The sequence below is a fragment of the Bufo bufo genome, chromosome 6, assembly GCF_905171765.1.
Source record: "Bufo bufo chromosome 6, aBufBuf1.1, whole genome shotgun sequence".
NCBI classification, from domain to species: domain Eukaryota; kingdom Metazoa; phylum Chordata; class Amphibia; order Anura; family Bufonidae; genus Bufo; species Bufo bufo.
Genome location: NC_053394.1, coordinates 402,748,981 through 402,766,513, shown reverse-complemented (window position 1 = coordinate 402,766,513; position 17,533 = coordinate 402,748,981). Strand labels below are relative to the sequence as shown.

General features: G+C 43.6%; 1 protein-coding gene and 1 long non-coding RNA gene across 5 annotated transcripts in view; both read left to right on the top strand.

The window, feature by feature from the left end:
• LOC121004481 (gastrula zinc finger protein XlCGF57.1-like) overlaps positions 1–17,533 on the top strand; it is a 263,952-nt gene that overhangs the window by 106,861 nt on the left and 139,558 nt on the right. The window lies entirely within an intron of this gene.
• Positions 1,347–14,895, top strand: LOC121004541. Its single transcript, XR_005779735.1, has 3 exons — positions 1,347–1,383; positions 14,443–14,592; positions 14,722–14,895. It is a non-coding gene; the product is annotated as an uncharacterized LOC121004541 (long non-coding RNA).

Sequence of the window (17,533 nt, the reverse complement as noted above, 5' to 3'; positions counted from 1 at the left end):
TGTAGTTTATTTTAATTTTTTCACTTTCTGTGAGAGGCACAATGTGGGCATAAAACTGGGAGCACAATGTGGGCATATTACTTGGGGCACAATGGGGGCATATTACTGAGTGGCGCAATGTGGGCATATTACTGGGGGGCACAATGTGGGCATGTTACTGAGTGGCGCAATGTGGGCATATTACTGGGGGGCACAATGTGGGCATATTACTGGAGGGCACAATGTGGGCATATTACTGAGGGGCACAATGTGGGCATATTACTGGGGAGCACAATGTGGGTATATTACTGGGGGGCACAATGTGGGCATATTACTGGGGGGCACAATGTGGGCATATTACCGGTGGCACAGCTGGGCATATTACTGAGGGGCACAATGTGGGCATATTACTGGGGAGCACAATGTGGGCATATTACTTGGGGCACATAACTGGGCATATTACTGGGGGCACAGCTGGATATATTACCCGGGGGCACAATGTGGGCATATTACCCGGGGGCACAATGTGGGCATATTACTGGGGAGCACAATGTGGGCATATTACTGGGGGGCACAATGTGGGCATATTACCGGTGGCACAATGTGGGCATATTACTGAGGGGCACAATGTGGGCATATTACTTGGGGCACATAACTGGGCATATTACTGGGGGCAAAGCTGGATATATTACCCGGGGGCACAATGTGGGCATATTACTGGGGCACAGCTGGGCATATTACTAGGGGCACATAACTGGACATATCACTGGGGGCATAATGTGGGCATATAACTGTGGGCACAGCTGGGCATAAATACTGTGCGATGTCATGAAGGGGGAATAATTACTATGTGGGAGCATTAAGAGGACTGGGTGGGATTAGGTGTATAGTTATGTTTTGGGCGGAGTTAGAGGCGTGGCCTAGTGCAGATACAAATTGCTGCGATGTGTCCCTCTTTCTTCATGTCCACAGTCTGGAGGTCTGTTCTCGGCCTAGACTGTATGGGCTGCAGTGCAAGACTCCCAGAACTCTGCACCTTCTAGACACTGCACTGCTGAACTGCCTAGAATGTATGGGCTGCGGGGAGCAACTCAACAAAGCCTGGACAATCTAGGAACAACCCAACCAGCACAGCAGGCTCCTGGGTAACCTGGTCATGTGACCCCTGACTCCTCCCACACATGGTCACATGGCCATGACATCATCACAGGTCCTTTCCCTCCTCCAGCATCACACACTGGAGCCTGACTCCTCCCACACATGGTCACATGGCCATGACATCATGAAAGGTCCTTTGCCTCCTCCAGCAGCACACACTGGCGCCTGACTCCTCCCACACATGGTCACATGGTCATGACATCATGAAAGGTCCTTTAGCCCACCAGTCTCTGGTCTCCAGTGGAGGTATGTGCACTTTCCTCCTGTCTGTCAGGATTAGGCCTCGTTCACACAGTCAGTGTTTGGTCGGTGACTTCTCTTCCGTTAGTTTCCGACTAGAGGAACATTCTGCCGGAGCCCAGTGACTATAATGGGACGGGCAGCGATTGCCTTTATTCCCAGTGTCAGTGCTGGGATTGGGCTGGACAGAAGCTGCTGCAGGCTGAATCCCCACCAGGTCCTACAGTTAGTGGGGGCTGGGGGGGCTGTAGAATGTACGGGCTCCCCGGTGTAGCATTCAGGGTTCCGGCTCTCAGTGATTGGGTAGAAGGCTTGTATAGGGAGCCGCACAGTCGGCTTCTAGTGACCGGGACGAGGCTGCCGGACTCAGAATAGGGGTTATTAGGAGACAGGAAGATGCCGGATGTACAGAAGCCATACTGGAACCTCTGGTCTGTTATACAGGAGACAAGATGGCGCCAGGTGAAGGTGCAGACTTGTAGGATGGGGGAATAAAGAGCAGTTTGGAGGGTGACATGGGACTAGGACAGTCAACTCCAAAATGATCATTAATGAGACACTTTCCCCTGATTTCCCGTCTTTCCACCAGCCTCGGCTTCTGCTGTTGTCTGTCTGACATTTATGGAGATCACCACACTCCAGTCCTGTCCATTCTCAGTGCAGCAGTCGGTTTCCTCCAGATGTACCGGGCTGAGAACCAGTGACCTAGGGCCCCTTTCAGAGACGAGCGTGTCCTCTGCAGAAATCACGCTCCATTTGTCAGGGTGATTTCCCATTCTGGACACTGCTCGTTTCCCAGAAGAAGACAGCATTATACTGATTTATAATGCAGTGTGTCTCTGCCTGACCTGTATGTACTGAATTATACTGATTTATAATGCTGTGTGTCTCTGCCTGACCTGTATGTACTGAATTATACTGATTTATAATGCTGTGTGTCTCTGCCTGACCAGTATCTACTGAATTATTCTGGTTTATAATGCTGTGTGTCTCTGCCTGACCTGTATCTACTGAATTATACTGGTTTATAATGCTGTGTGTCTCTGCCTGACCTGTATGTACTGAATTATACTGATTTATAATGCTGTGTGTCTCTGCCTGACCAGTATCTACTGAATTATTCTGGTTTATAATGCTGTGTGTCTCTGCCTGACCTGTATCTACTGAATTATACTGGTTTATAATGCTGTGTGTCTCTGCCTGACCTGTATCTACTGAATTATACTGATTTATAATGCTGTGTGTCTCTGCCTGACCTGTATCTACTGAATTATACTGATTTATAATGCTGTGTGTCTCTACCTGACCTGTATCTACTGAATTATACTGATTTATAATGCTGTGTGTCTCTACCTGACCTGTATCTACTGAATTATACTGATTTATAATGCTGTGTGTCTCTACCTGACCTGTATCTACTGAATTATACTAATTTATAATGCTGTGTCTCTACCTGACCTGTATCTACTGAATTATACTGATCTTATAATGCTGTGTGTCTCTGCTTGACTGGTATTGTCACGGATGTTCCTTCGACTGGTGGTAGGAGATCGGTGAGACTGGCAACACGTGGTTTGATCTGACAGGTTTCCTTGTGGATCAATAGTCGTCTGTGTTGTTTCTGGTAATGGCCACACCACTTGCTTCAGATGTTGCTAATGTGGTCATTTAACCATCCTTATTTAGAGTTGCTTCTCCTACTATGCTGTGAGGTTTATAGCTTTAGTTTCATTTGTGGATAGCTGGTGTGTGGATCTCGGCAGAGTTTCTGGTGCTTCCATTGCTCCTTTGAAGTTAAGTCTTTCCTTTCCCTCTTTGTATTTTGTTTTAGTTCTGTGAGTTCCATTTCCCTGTCATTTGTATTAAGGCCTGAGGGAGACTCCTGTTTGTCCTTCCTTTTGGAGGAACATGTTGTCTCAGTCCTGATATTAGTACCAGGGTCCTATAGGGTGAGTTAGGACTTTAGGTATTCCTGTGTATGAACTCTCCTACCTCTGGGGTGTGTTCATACTGGTAGTTAGTCAGGACTTTCATTAGGGTTTCCTAGGAGGTGTCCATCTCCTTTCATAGTTTCCAGGCCTTGTTCCCTCACCCCTTTCCCTCCTATGTTCGGTATGGTGTTTCCCTCCCACACCAGAATGTGACATTGTAAACCGCCAAAACCGTAATTTTTTGCTTGTCTCAGTACAGCCATGGATCCTATCGCTGCACTGGCCGAACAGCTGCAGGGGCTGTCTTTGGAGGTAGCTGACCTCCACACGACCGTCTCGCAGATCCAGAGACCACAGGCTGATGGTCCTAGTGGTGGTTACCAGGTCTGTCTTGAGCCTAATGTTGCCCTCCCGGACAGATTCTCTGTGGGAAGTGATAATTGCATTTTGTTTAGGGAGGCGTGCAAATTGTATTTTAGGCTACGTCTACACTCATCTGGGGATGAGATTCACAGAGTTGGTGTGGTTATTTCATTGCTTAAAAGAGACACTCGGTCATGGGCTTTTTCTCTGCCAACTGGATCGTAGTCTCTCCAGTCAGTGGATCAATTTTTACAGGTCTCATAGATGAGCTCTGGGTCTCATCTATGATGACCCGGATTGGACCTCCCTGGCCGAGACCAAGCTATGTGGCTTTCGTCAGGGAGAGCATTCTGCTGAGTTTAGGAGGTGGGCTACGGATACTGAGTGGAACGATCCGTCTCTCTGTAGTCAGTTTTGACAGGGATTATCAGAGAGGCTGAAGGACTCTTTGGCCTTTCATGAGAATCCTGAGTCTCTGTAAGCCGCTATGTCTCTGGCTATACGCATTGATAGATGCCTGAGAGAGAGATCTAGCGCACCACTCTCAGTACATACTATCACATAACGTATCGTCTTCCTCTGACACTTCGGGTAAAGATACTCCTGGGTTTATGTATGTGGACGAACCCATGCAATTGGGGGGAGCTACCCCTGGATCTGCTTTTAAGCGTACTGGTAATAGGAAGGGAGTGGTTTTTTTTTGTGGACAAAAGGGACATTTTTTCAGAGTATGTCTGAGCATCTAGCGTCAAAAAGAAAAAAAATGGACATTAATTCCCATCTGACACTTGGAGGGGTGAGAGGAGAGTCAGAAAATGTGCATTTGTCTTTTACTGGTAGTACCCGATTTCTCCTGGCTGCTGAGGTGGCACTAGAGTCAAAAACTGTGGGGATTGAGGTGTTTATCGACAGCGGGGCCGGGGTGAACCTGATTTATGCTCAGTTTGTCCGTATGCACGAGTTGTCACCGAGTGCATTAGAAAAAAACATTTTCACCTCCCCTCCATGACGGCACCTTACTTGGAGATTATCCTCCTCCTCCAGCCAGGCAGGGACAGGAAGGTTCAAAAGGGCCCGCCTCTTCACTTATCTTCAGTGTCTTCCTGTCCCTGCCAGGCGGAGGATAAGAGTTATCTCTGCGCTCCGATCGGGAGCTATGCGCATGATGACGGGTGCATTGCGCCGGCTACGGGCTTACCTTGGTCACGTAAGTCCGTTCTGTGGAGTGCCTGCCGCGGTTTTTTGTTTGTTAAAAAGTGGCAGGCTGCGGCACCCGGACACTCAAGGGAGCACTTCCGGGTTCTAGGCCGTCCGCTGCTCGAGATTCTTGGCTACGGCGGGTGACGTCATCCGGGGCCTAATAGGGGTGGCTTGAGGATGCCGGCCTGGATGATGTCGGAGGTCCTGGGGCGACTTCCGGCCATGCGGATTTAAAACTGGCGCCCTGGTCAAGACTAATGTCGCCCTCTGACCAGAGAAGTTGCAAGCATTACTGCAGCCTCGGCCATCCACACACATGGATCCGGAGGAAGCTATGGAACAACCTGTTGCAGTGAGTGACATCCAGGTTGTGAGTATGGAATGCTGCTTTCACATGCTGCTAATAGGCCTTTCTCATCTCTTCCTTTTGTATGGAAGAGTGACAAGGACATTTCTGTTAAACCAAAAATAACGCAAAAATCTAAAGTTCTTAGATGTCGCGTATGTTCTGTTAAACTCCCATAAAATCATGCTAAAAGACTTTGTGAAAAGTGCATTGATAACATTGTCAGGGAGGAAGTCCTGTCTTTAAGACAGGAACTACAGGGTCTGATTAAGCAAGAAATAAAGTCTGCTTTTTCAGCAGCCACTAGCGTACCATCAACATCAAAACAGGGGTTCAGGAAAAAATCGCCCTTAAAAACCTCTACATCTTCTTCTTCCAATGTTTCATCGGATAGCGATGAGAGTAGTAGTAATTCTGACTCTGATGGCGATTTCAAAAATTACTTATTTTCATCCGACGATATAAACAATCTATTAAAAGCAGTTAGGGATACCATGGAAATTAAAGAAGAAAAAATACATAGATCCACCGAAGAAAGAATGTTCTCAGTATTAGAAACCAAGAAAAAGAGAGTATTTCCGGTACACAAAAATCTGCAGTCTCTTATTTTGAGGTAGTGGAAAAATCCAGACAGAAAAGTTTTTTCTACCCAGAACAATTAGAAAAAGGCTACCCTTCGACAAAGAAGAATTATCCCCGTTCCTAAATTGTCCCAAAATAGATGTATCACTCCTCCAAACTTGCTAAGAGTACTTCTTTGCCGTTTGAAGATACGGGGTCTTTACGTGACCCGATGGATAAAAAGGTGGATGCTAACCTTAGGAGAACCTGGGACACGGCCGCGGCATTATTTAAACCTAATATCACGGCCACATCCGTAGCTAGATCCCTAAAAAGTTGGCTGGTACAGCTGGAAGCATTACTAAAATCCAATACCCCATACGAAAACTTTGCAGACTCCTTCCCTCTCTTATTAAAAGCGGTAAATTTTTTGTCAAGACACAACAGCGGATTCCGTTAGGCTGACCGCAAGAGCTACGGCCCTAGCTAACAACTCTAGAAGGGCACTTTGGTTAAAAGCTTGGTCTGGAGACACAGGCTCCAAGGCAAAATTATGCAACATCCCGTTTTATTGTAATCTTCTCTTTGGTTAGGACTTAGATAAGATTCTAGAGAAAGCCTCTGCTTCCCGGAAGATAAAACAAAAAGGAAAACTACATTTTTTCATCCCAAAAAGGGCAGTTTTCAAAACAAAAGGAGTAAAACAGAAAACTGGAGATCGGGAAAACAGAAAGGGAAGGGTTTTATGTTCTCTCCCCGTTCTGAGGAGTCTTCCAAAAAATGACGCCAGAACCCCAGTGGGTGGAAGACTGGGGAAATTCGTGGAGCGCTGGGAAAAATACTCATGCAGCCGCTGGTTATTAAATACCCTCAACGAAGGGTACAGTATTCCCTTTGTCAAAAGTCCCCCCACTCTATTTGTTCAGACTCCAGTTCAGAGCTCGGAACATCTTCAGCTTTGTCTGGAGCAAGAAATCGAACTGCTAGTTCAGATGAACGTTCTTGTTCCGGTACCGACGAATCAAGTCGGTCTGGGCTGTTATTCCAGGGTTTTTATGGTAAAAAAGCCAAACGGGAAAGTGCGTCTTATCATAAATATGAAAAAGCTGAACAAGTCCATAAAGTACGAAAAATTCAAAATGGAATCTATAAAAACCACGGTCAAAGTTTTACAACAAGGGGCGTTTCTAGCATCCATAGACACGTTCCCATTCATCCAGAGTCACAACAATTTTTGAGAATAGCGGTGTGGGTCCAAGGGCATCTAAAACATTTTCAGTTTCAAGCACTGCCGTTTGGGATAACAACTGCCCCCAGGCTTTTTACAAAAATTATGCTAGAGATAACCCCTCTGAGAAAGGAGAAAGTAATGATAATTCCATACCTGGATGACCTTTTGATAGTGGGGGACTCCCAGAAAGACCTAGAAACCAATCTATCCAAAACCATAGACAGACTGGAGGAACTGGGTTGGACTAAGTCTCACTTAGTTCCCACGCAAAAAATAGTTTTTTGGGGAATTCTCAGACTCAGTGAATTAAAAATGTTTTTTTACCAGTAGAAAAGGGCGCAAAAATCCAATCCCAAGTAAAAGAATTCTGAAAACAAAAACCCCACACCATAAGGCAAACAATGGCCATGATAGGGTTTTTTACAGCTTGCATCCCAGCAGTGAAGTGGGCGCAAATGCATTCCCGTACTCTTCAGAGATTTATGTTAAAAAAAATGGAACCGGAAGCACGAATCCCTAAACATACTAATAGCGATTCCGGATCACATTCTGTCCTCGCTAAAATGGTGGGAATTAAATTCAAACCTGCAGAAGGGAGTACCGTGGATAGTGTGAAATCAGATGATCCTCACCACGGATGCCAGTCTCTGGGGCTGGGGAGCGCATCTCCAAACATTGTCGGCCCAAGGGGAGTGGTCCCAATCCCAGAAAAGATACTCGTCAAATCAACGGGAACTTCTGGCGGTTTGGGAGGCTCTAAGTTGCTTCTCAGAAGAGCTAAAAGGTTCCAATGTAAAAATAAGATAACCGACAACAAGACGGTTGTAGCGTATATAAACCACCAGGGAGGAACGAAAAGCGAGCAACTGCAAGCCTTAACCAACAAAATTTTCTTGTGGGCAGAGGAGAATCTCCTCTCCCTATCAGCGTTTTTTTTTTTAAAGGGGACAGAAAACATCCAAGCGGATTTCCTCAGCCGCAGGAAATTAGATCCGGGGGAGTGGAGTTTAAAAGAGGAAATTTTTCAAGCCTTAACACAAAAATGGGGTCTTCCCCAGATAGACTTATTTGCAAACAAGATGAATGTGAAATTACCAGCTTATTTTTCCCTAGATCCAAGGGATCCGAGGAGTGCAGGGACGGATGCACTGGCTCTTCCTTGAAAATTCCAACTGGCATATTGATTCCCACCTCTGCCTCTGATTCCAAGGGTACTCAGGAAAATACAAGAAGAGAGGACCAGTGTAATTCTAATCGTACCCAATTGGCCGAGGAGATCTTGGTTTCCTCTCCTGGCAAAAATGTCCACAGAGGAACCATGGATTCTACCCTGGTCAGAAAACCTCCTAAATCAAGGGCCGTTTCTACACCCAAAGACGCAAAGACTGCACCTCTCGGCTTGGATCCTGAAAGGGCAATCCTAAAATCTAAGGGTCTGTCTGACAGGGTAATCAATACCATGCTAGCCAGTAAAAAAGAAGTCACACATAAAATTTACCGTAAAATCTGGAACAGATATGTTTCCTGGTGTTAAGAAAATCCTTCTAACTCAGCGGGAAGTTTTTTGTCGGCTTTAATAAGGGTTTAAAACCACAAATTTCAGCATTAAGCGCCTATTTAGATGAAAAAATAGCATCTAATCCATGGATCATTCGCTTTATGAAGGGAACCGACAGGCTCAGAACCAGAAGTAGACCTCTGGTCGCTTTGTGGGATTTAAACACTGTTCTCTCCAGTCTCACTAAACCCCGTTTTGAACCCTTGGAATCAGCAAATATCAGATATCTGACCCTTAAAACAGTATTCCTAGTTGCCATTACTTCTGCACGTAGGTTCAATGAGATACAAGCCTTCTCGGTTAAAAAAAACCTTCATGATCGTCAGGGATGATGGAATAGTCCTGAGATTTGACGATTCCTTTCTGCCTAAAGTGGTCTCAGAGTTACATAGGATGGAGCAGGTGGTTCTTCCTTCATTTTGTGAAAATCCCAGATCTAAAAAAAGAAGTCTTTCACACTTTGGATGTGAGAAGGTGTGTTCTGAGGTATATATCGGAAACTAAAGATTGGAGAAAATCTAATAACCTCTTTATCCAATTCTTAGGAGGTAGGAAAGGATTAAAAGCGTCCAAACCTTCTATTGCACGTTGGCTAAAATCGGCCATCTCAGAAGCCTACATAGCAATGGGAGAATGACCCCTGGTAAATATCAAAGCTCATTCTACAAGGGCAGTATCGACTTCATGGGCAGAAGAAGCATCCGCTTCCTTGGATCAAATCTGTAGGGCAGCAACCTGGTCAAGTCCTCATACCTTTGTAAAACACTATAGGATAGATATTGATTCTAAAAGAGACCTATCCTACGGTAGGAAAGTTTTACAAGCCGTAGTCCCTCCCTAATTCATTAATCTGTTAGCTCTCCAAGTAAGGTTCCGTCATGGAGGGGAGGGGAAAAGTTGAATTAGTCTTACCGGTAATTCCTTTTTCGCGAATCCTCCATGACTGCACCGCTTATATTCCCCCCCCCCCCCCCCCAAAAAAAAAAAAAAAAGACTAGTTATGAAATTAAATAATTAGTCTAGAGTTATATATATGCGTTTTTAATATGTATAACAAAAAATAGGTAAGTCACTGGTGAAGGTTATGAATGAGTGTGTAAGTTTAGGGCCTGTCAAGTGCAGAAGACACTGAAGATGAGTGAGGAGGCGGGCCCTTTTGAACTTTCCTGTCCCTGCCTGGCTGGAGGAGGAGGATCATCTCCAAGTAAGGTGCCGTCATGGAGGGTTCGCGAAAAAGGAATTACCGTTAAGACTAATTCAACTTTCAGTTTTTTGCTATTGATTCTGCACCTCTAGCTCAGAAGTGTTTATCTCAAGTGGTGCAAGATATCAGATTAAGAGTGTCTGACTTTCATCAAGAATGTATCTTGTGTTTTGTATTGGAGGGTCTCCCTGCATCGGTGGTTCTGGGTTTACAGTGGTTAAGCAAGCACAATCCAACCATCATCTGGCAAGCTAGATAGAATCTGGATTAGGGTGATTTTTGAATTGTCTGAATAGATATTTTTCTGTTTTAACTACTAAGACATTACCCTCTTTTATATCTGATTTTGTCGACGAGTTTTCTGAGAGTGGATGCCAGGATTTACCACTGCATCGGGAATATGATTGTCCTATCAATCTTATTCCCAGAGCTAAGTTGCCAAAATCTAGGTTGTATAACCTTTCTTCAACTGAAAGACTGGCCATTAGAGAGTATATTACTGAGAGTTTGACTAAAGGACACATAAAACTTTCCAAGTCTCCAGTGGCAGCAGGGTTCTTTTGTTAAAAAAAAAAAGGACGGAGGTCTTCGGCCATGATCCTTACCCTCTTCCTTTGATTCCCGATTTGTTTAACCAGATTATTGGTGCCAAGGTGTTCTCCAAGTTGGACTTAAGGGGGCATATAATCTGGTTAGGATCAAGGAAGTGGATGAATGGAAGACAGCTTTTAATACTCCTGAGGGGCACTTTGAGAACCTGGTCATGTCTTTCTGGTTGACCAATGCTCCTGCGGTTTTCCAGCATTTTGTGAATGACATTATTCATCACTTTGTGGGGAGGTTTGTAGTCGTGTATTTGGATCACATTCTAATTTATTCTCCAGACGTGGAAACACATCAGAATTATGTTAGACAGGTGTTACAAATCCTAAAGGACAATACATTTTACGCAAAATTAGAGAAGTGTGTTATTGCTGTACACGAGGTACAGTTTTTGGGCTTCCTGCTGTCATCTACAGGTTTTCAAATAGATCCGGAGAAAGTCTGTGCTGTATTGGACTGGGATCGACCCGAAAATCTGAAGGCTCTTATGCGGTTTTTGGGGTTCACCAACTATTACTGAAAATGTATTCTGAATTATTCAAAAATAGTAAAACCCTTAACTGACATGACTAAGAAGGGGACAGATGTCTCAGTAAGGTCTGATTCTGCGTTGTGAGCCTTTTCAGAGATTAAGAAATGCTTCTCTTCTGCCCCTATATTGGTGCAGCCAGATGTATCACAACCTTTCATTGTGGAAGTAGACACGTCCAAGGTGGGCGTAGGAGCAGTTTTATCACAGGGCCCGTCACCTGGTAAACGGCGTCCATGTGCGTTTTTCTCAAAAAAAAAACAACTCTCTTCCGCAGAGAGAAATTATGATCTGGGTAAGAGAGTTACTGCCCATTAAGGTGGTTTTTGAGGAATAACATCATTGGTTAGAAGGGGCGATTCATCCGATTACGGTGTTCACAGATCACAAAACCCTAGCTTACCTGGAGTCGGCTACACGACTGAACCCGAGACAAGCCAGATGGCCTTTGTTTTTCACCAGATTCAATTTAATTGTCACCTATCGTCCTGGGGTTAAGAGCGTCAAGGCAGATGCCTTGTCACGTAGTTTTCTTGGAGGTGGTGATTTTGAAAATGCGAGTTCTATACTGTTGGAAGGGGTGATGATATTCGCTCTTTACCCTGACTTATAGGAGAAGGTGTTAGAGGCCCAGGGAGACGCACCAGATTTTTGTCCCTCTGGGAAACTGTTTGTGCCATCGGAATTGCGTCACAAGGTGTTTGAGGAACATCACTGTACGGTTTTTACGGGACACCCTGGGAGTAGATCTCTCTTAGATTCTGGTGGCCAGGGTTGCGTAAGTGTGTTGAGGACTGTGTGAGCCTGTAGTAACTGTGCACGTGCTAAGGTGACACATAGTCGGCCTTCTGGATCTCTACTTCGTTGCCCATCCCATCCAGACCATGGACTCACTTATCCATGGTCTCGGATCGTGGGACTCAGTTTGTTTCCAGATTCTGGAAGGCATTCTGTACTCGACTGGGAGTACAACTGTCCTTTTCTTCGGCTTTTCATCCTTAGTTGAACGGACAGTCGGAACGCACTAATCAAAGTCTGGAGACTTACTTGAGATGTTTTGTCTCTGAGAACCAGGAGGAGTGGTCTTTGTTTTTGTTTTGTTTATGGCAAACTCTGCCAATCATAGACAGGAGTCCACTAGTAAGTTGCCGTTTTTGGGGCATATGGGTTTCACCCGCAGTTTGGCACATTTTCTAGTTCCGATACTTATCAGGACTTTCATTAGGTATCCCTGAGGAGGAACGTTTTTTCGTCATCTATATGGCGGAAAATTCTAAATAACTTGACTATGGGCAACAAGTATAAACGTGTGGCTGACAGGAAACGTATGAATGGTCTGGACATAAGAATAGGTGATTTTGTGTAGCTGTCCACAAGAAACATTCAATTGAAGGTACCTTCTTGGAAGTTGGGTCCAAGGTTTATTGGTCCATATAAGATCACTGCCATTAGTAATCCTGTAGCTTTTCATCTTGAACTTCCTCAGGCCGTGAAAATTCATAATGTGTTTCATAAATCTTTGTTGAAGGGATATGTTGAACCTTTGGAGCCGTCTTCCTTGCCACCCGCTCCGGTCATGGTGGACGATAGTTTGGAATTTGATTGCCAAGATAATTAACTCTTGAGTTCTCCGTAGATCTCTTCAGTATATTATTCACTGGAAAAGTTATGGACCAGAGGAGAGGATGTGGGTATTGGCATCTGATCTGAATGCCAGTAGTTTGGTGAAAACTTTTCACAGGTGTCACCCAGATAAGGTCGGTCCTGGGTGCCCGGAGGTCACCCTTAGAAGGGGGGATACTGTCACGGACGTTCCAGCGACAGATGGCAGAAGATCGGTGAGACTGGCAACACGTGGTTTGATCTGACAGGTTTTCCTTGTGGATCAAGTCGTCTGTGTTGTTTCTGGTAATGGCCACACCCCTTGCCGCAGGTGTTGTTAATGTGGTCATTTAACCTTTCTTATTTTTAGTTGCTTCTCCCACTATGCTGTGCGGTTTATAGTTTCAGTTGTCGAATCTCGACGGAGATTCCTCGTGCTTCCATTGCTCCTTTTGAAGTTTAGTCTTTCCGTTCCCTCTTTGTATTTTGTTTTAAGTTCTGTATGTGGCTTTTCTCTGTAATTTGTATTAAGGCCTGAGGGAGACTCATGTTTGTCCTTTCTTTTGAAAGAACAGGTTGTCTCAGTCCTGACATTAGTACCAGGGTCCTATAGGGTGAGTTAAGACATTAGCTATTCCGGTGTATAAACTCACCTACTTCTGGGGTCTGTTCATACTGGTAGTTACAGGTATCTACTGAATTATAATGATTTATAATGCTGTATCTACTGAATTATACTGATTTATAATGCTGTGTGCCTCTGCCGGACCGGTATCTACTGAATTATACTAATTCATAATGCTGTGACATGCACTTCTACAAAAAGACCAGTGTCCAGAATGAGGAATAACGCTCACACACTGAGCATGATTTCCGCCCAGGACACGCTCGTGCGAAAGGGGCCTAAGAGATTTACACAGAAGAAACTTAATGGGGCGGATTTACTAATCCAAAAGAACTGCCAGACTGATCACTGTGGCCCTAGCTGACTGTTCTGTCTAACCTTACACCATCTGTCCTTTGGTTTACTTTGTGACAAAATTTAGTGCCAAAATGTTATTGCTCCTCTTAAACCTTCACCATGAGGTTGCACCCATTTTCCGCAATGCCATTTTTTTGTAAATATGATGAGATCTGCCAAAATATGTCCTAAATGCAGCAGATTTTGGTGCCAATTATGCTAGAATTCACACCCAACATAGGAAATGTGTGCCGTGGCTTATGTGATTAGATTGCCCAGCAGTCAAAGAAAGTGTCAGCTGAATGTGTGTTAAAGAGGTTCTGCAGTTCTTTTCAACTGATGACCTATCCTCTGGATAGATCATCAGCATCTGATAGGCAAGGTCCGACTCCCGGGACTCCCCCAGATCATCTGTTTGAGAAGCCAGCGGCGCTCCTTCTCTCTGTTTCCCTCAGACCCAGTGACGTCACAACTAGTATCAGTGGCCTGGGCGGGGCTCTGCTCTGCTCTGTTCACTTGAATAGTGTTTAGCCCCACCCAAGCTAGTGATGCTTGTCATGACGTCACTGGGCCTGAGGAAAACAGAGTGAAGGCCGCAGCCCTCCTGGAGCGCTGCTGCCTTCTCAAACAGATGATCCGAGTTTCGGACCCCCACTGATCAGATACTGATGATCTATCCAGAGGATAAATCATCGGTTAAAAAGAACTGGAGAACCCCTTTAAATCCCTCCCCATTCCTGTGCTGATGCTTCCATGGATCCCTTCAGTTTCTTCACATCGCTGCAGTGACGACATTGGTTGCATAGATAATGTCAGTATGTATGAACACCTCGTTATTGTGGAGTCCTGAGATGTAGACACATTGACCACTATCAGGGTATAATCACTGCTGATATGTCCTTTTATTATTTCTAGTAATTGTATTTTACATGGGATTTTGTAGGATTTGACATTGTCTCATCTCCTTTCCATTTAGGTTCCTACAATATAGGATCTGCTCAGTGGATATCTTCTATATAAAATCCTTCTCCTGATCGACCCATCAAGGATGGATAGGGACAGAGACAAGATGGCTGAGAGTATAATAAATCTCACCCTAGAGATCCTCTTCCAGCTTACTGGAGAGGTGAGAGATTCTGATGATGTCACATTACATCATCTTATCTATGTTACTAACAGATGGACATGACTGGAGTGGTGAGGGGCTCTGGAAATGTATGGAGTGGTATTTATTACTGTGTCTCTCCATAACCAGGACTACACAGTAGTGAAGAAGACCTCTAGTGAGCACTGTCAGGTCCCTGTCTCAGAAGGATGGGGAAGAACCCTGAGCCCAATCACAGGGCCTCCACCTCACCCCCAGATACATGAGGAAATCAATAGAGAGAAGATCCTAGAACTCACCAACAAGATGATTGAGCTGCTGACTGGAGAGGTGACACTGCTGGGAATGCTAGGACATTATACAGGAACGTTATGAAGGGATCTGGGTGATGACTGTGTCATTGTGTTGTCAGGTTCCTATAAGGTGTCAGGATGTCACCATCTATTTCTCCATGGAGGAGTGGGAGTATTTAGAAGGACACCAAGATCTGTACAAGGATGTCATGATGGAGGATCACTGGCCTCTCACATCACCAGGTAATAGACCTGACTAAATACATATGTCCTCTCATTATCTGTATGTAGGAATTAACTCAGTCACTGAATGTGTTTCCTACAGTTAGATCCAGTAAGATGACAACACCAGCGAGATTTCCCACTCCTCTTCTTCCACAGGATGGTTCAGAAGAACATCACAATATCCCACGGGATGATGATCAGGTAGATGGAGATAATGTCTCATGAAATGTTCTCTATGATCTGTAGAAAGGCTGTGAAGATCTTTTGTTCAGTCTTGTTTTATGTAACATGTTTTTGTTATGGTCGCTCTCCATGTCCACTGCCATCCCGCCATCTGGGGTGGACACAGACACTGCATCACTCACCGTAGCACTGTCTGGTGGCAGTTTTGGTCGTCATTCTAACTGCTGATGTGTTCTGGTCATATAAAACCTTTAACATGACTTCAACCGTCTTATGACATTTACCATATTTCTTTCACAGCTTGTGAATCCGGGTGAAGATCTGAACATTATATATGTTACAGAGACATATGTGAGAGGTGGTGAGCATATTAGAGAGGATATTCCTACAGATATCCGCCCAGGTGAGTAGTAACTAGTGTTGATCACGAATATTCGAATTGCAAATTTTTATCGCGAATATCGGCACTTCAAGAATTCGCGAATATTTAGGATATAGTGGTATATATTCGTAATTTCGAATATTCAAGATTTTTTTTTTATCAGTACACATGATCCCTCCCTGCTTCTAGCTTGCGGGCCAATGAGAAGGCTGCAATATCTTTGACTTTAGGAGTAGTGTTAATTGCAAATTTTCGTAATGAGAATTTTTGTAATGCGAATTTTCGTAATGAGAATCAATGAGATCGTGAAAACTCAGATCCAATGGTATATTCTAAACCCCAGGCATTCCCATGGTGACGGGGACTTTTGTCGGGGAGGAGTATGCCAAAGTGGAACAACTGTACAGATTAAAAAAACTAATATATTTGTTTTTTAGAAATTTTGTAATATTCAAAAACAAGAATATATAGCAATATAGCGAATATTCAAAAAAAATCTAATATAGAGGAATTTAGCTAATAATATAGTGCTATAATCTTCTTTGTCTAATAGTTATTTTTTTTTCTCATCCGAAGTTCAGATTGGAAAAAAAGTCAACTATAAAAAAAAAAAAATTTATAGCGCTATATTAGCTAAATTGTTCTACATTTGTTATTTTCGAAAATTCGCTATATTGCTATACAGTACTTGTTTTAGAATATTACGAATATTCGAAAAAAACGAATATATAGCACTATATCGAATATATTCGTTTTCTAGAATATTCGTCTTTTTTTTTTTTTTTTTATCTGTTCAGTTGTTCCACTGTTATACTCCTCCCCGACAAGCGTCCCTGTCACCATGGGAACGCCTGGGGGTTAGACTATACCATCGGATCTGAGTTTTCGCGATCTCATTGATTCTCATTACAAAAATTCTCATTGCGAAAATTCGCAATCAACACTACTCCTAACGAATATTAGAATTCGCGAATATTTGACAAATATTCTTCGAAATATTCGTTGAATATTCAAATTCGCAAATATTCTACGAATATTTTAAGACCTATTCGTGAAATATTACGAATTTGAATATGACCCCTGCTGCTCTTCACTAGTAGTAACCATTAAATAAAACCGAGAAGACTCTACTCATTCAGACTCTGCTCAGTTTCTTAAGCTCAATTTTCTGGCATTTTAGATGATAAAACTTGCTGATCATTTATATTATGGACATGAATATGGATATAGAATATACCTATGTGAACAAGGTCTGTTCCATTTTCATCTGCTATAAGTACTTTAGAATTATTTGCCAATTTGTCAACTAAGGAACCATTAATTCCTTCAATATAAGCCTAGTTTACATGTCAGTGTTTGGTGATCTGCAGTGACTGTCAGCCAAAACCCCATGCAGGTCAACAACACAGAAGTGGTGAAAATCTTTCCATTATACCTTATCTCTGTGTAGGCTCCATTCCTGGTTTGCCTAATGGCCAAATATTTTCTGTATAGAATATTCTTTTTCTGTAGCTCTATCTAGGTGATCTACCATGGAGCTGAGGACAGCGAATATGTTTTGCGAATTATACTATTGCGCATTCTTTTGTATGCCCCCTTTCCAGATATCCTAGTGCCCCCATAGTAGTGATGGCAGCCACAATTATTATTCATAAGGCCAGTGTATATGCTAGGCTATTAGTATAAGCAGTTCTTGGTGTAGATGGTTTAGCCAATACTAGGAATAGATTATAAAGGATTTTTTTTTATATAAAGACATTTAAAAAAAAATGAGATACTAGCCTTACACTTGCTCTATAGCCATGGCTTCTTTGAGACAATACTGCTTCTCCTATCTGCCCTGTTTTATGGCAAAGTGCATGCAGCCATCAAGATGTGT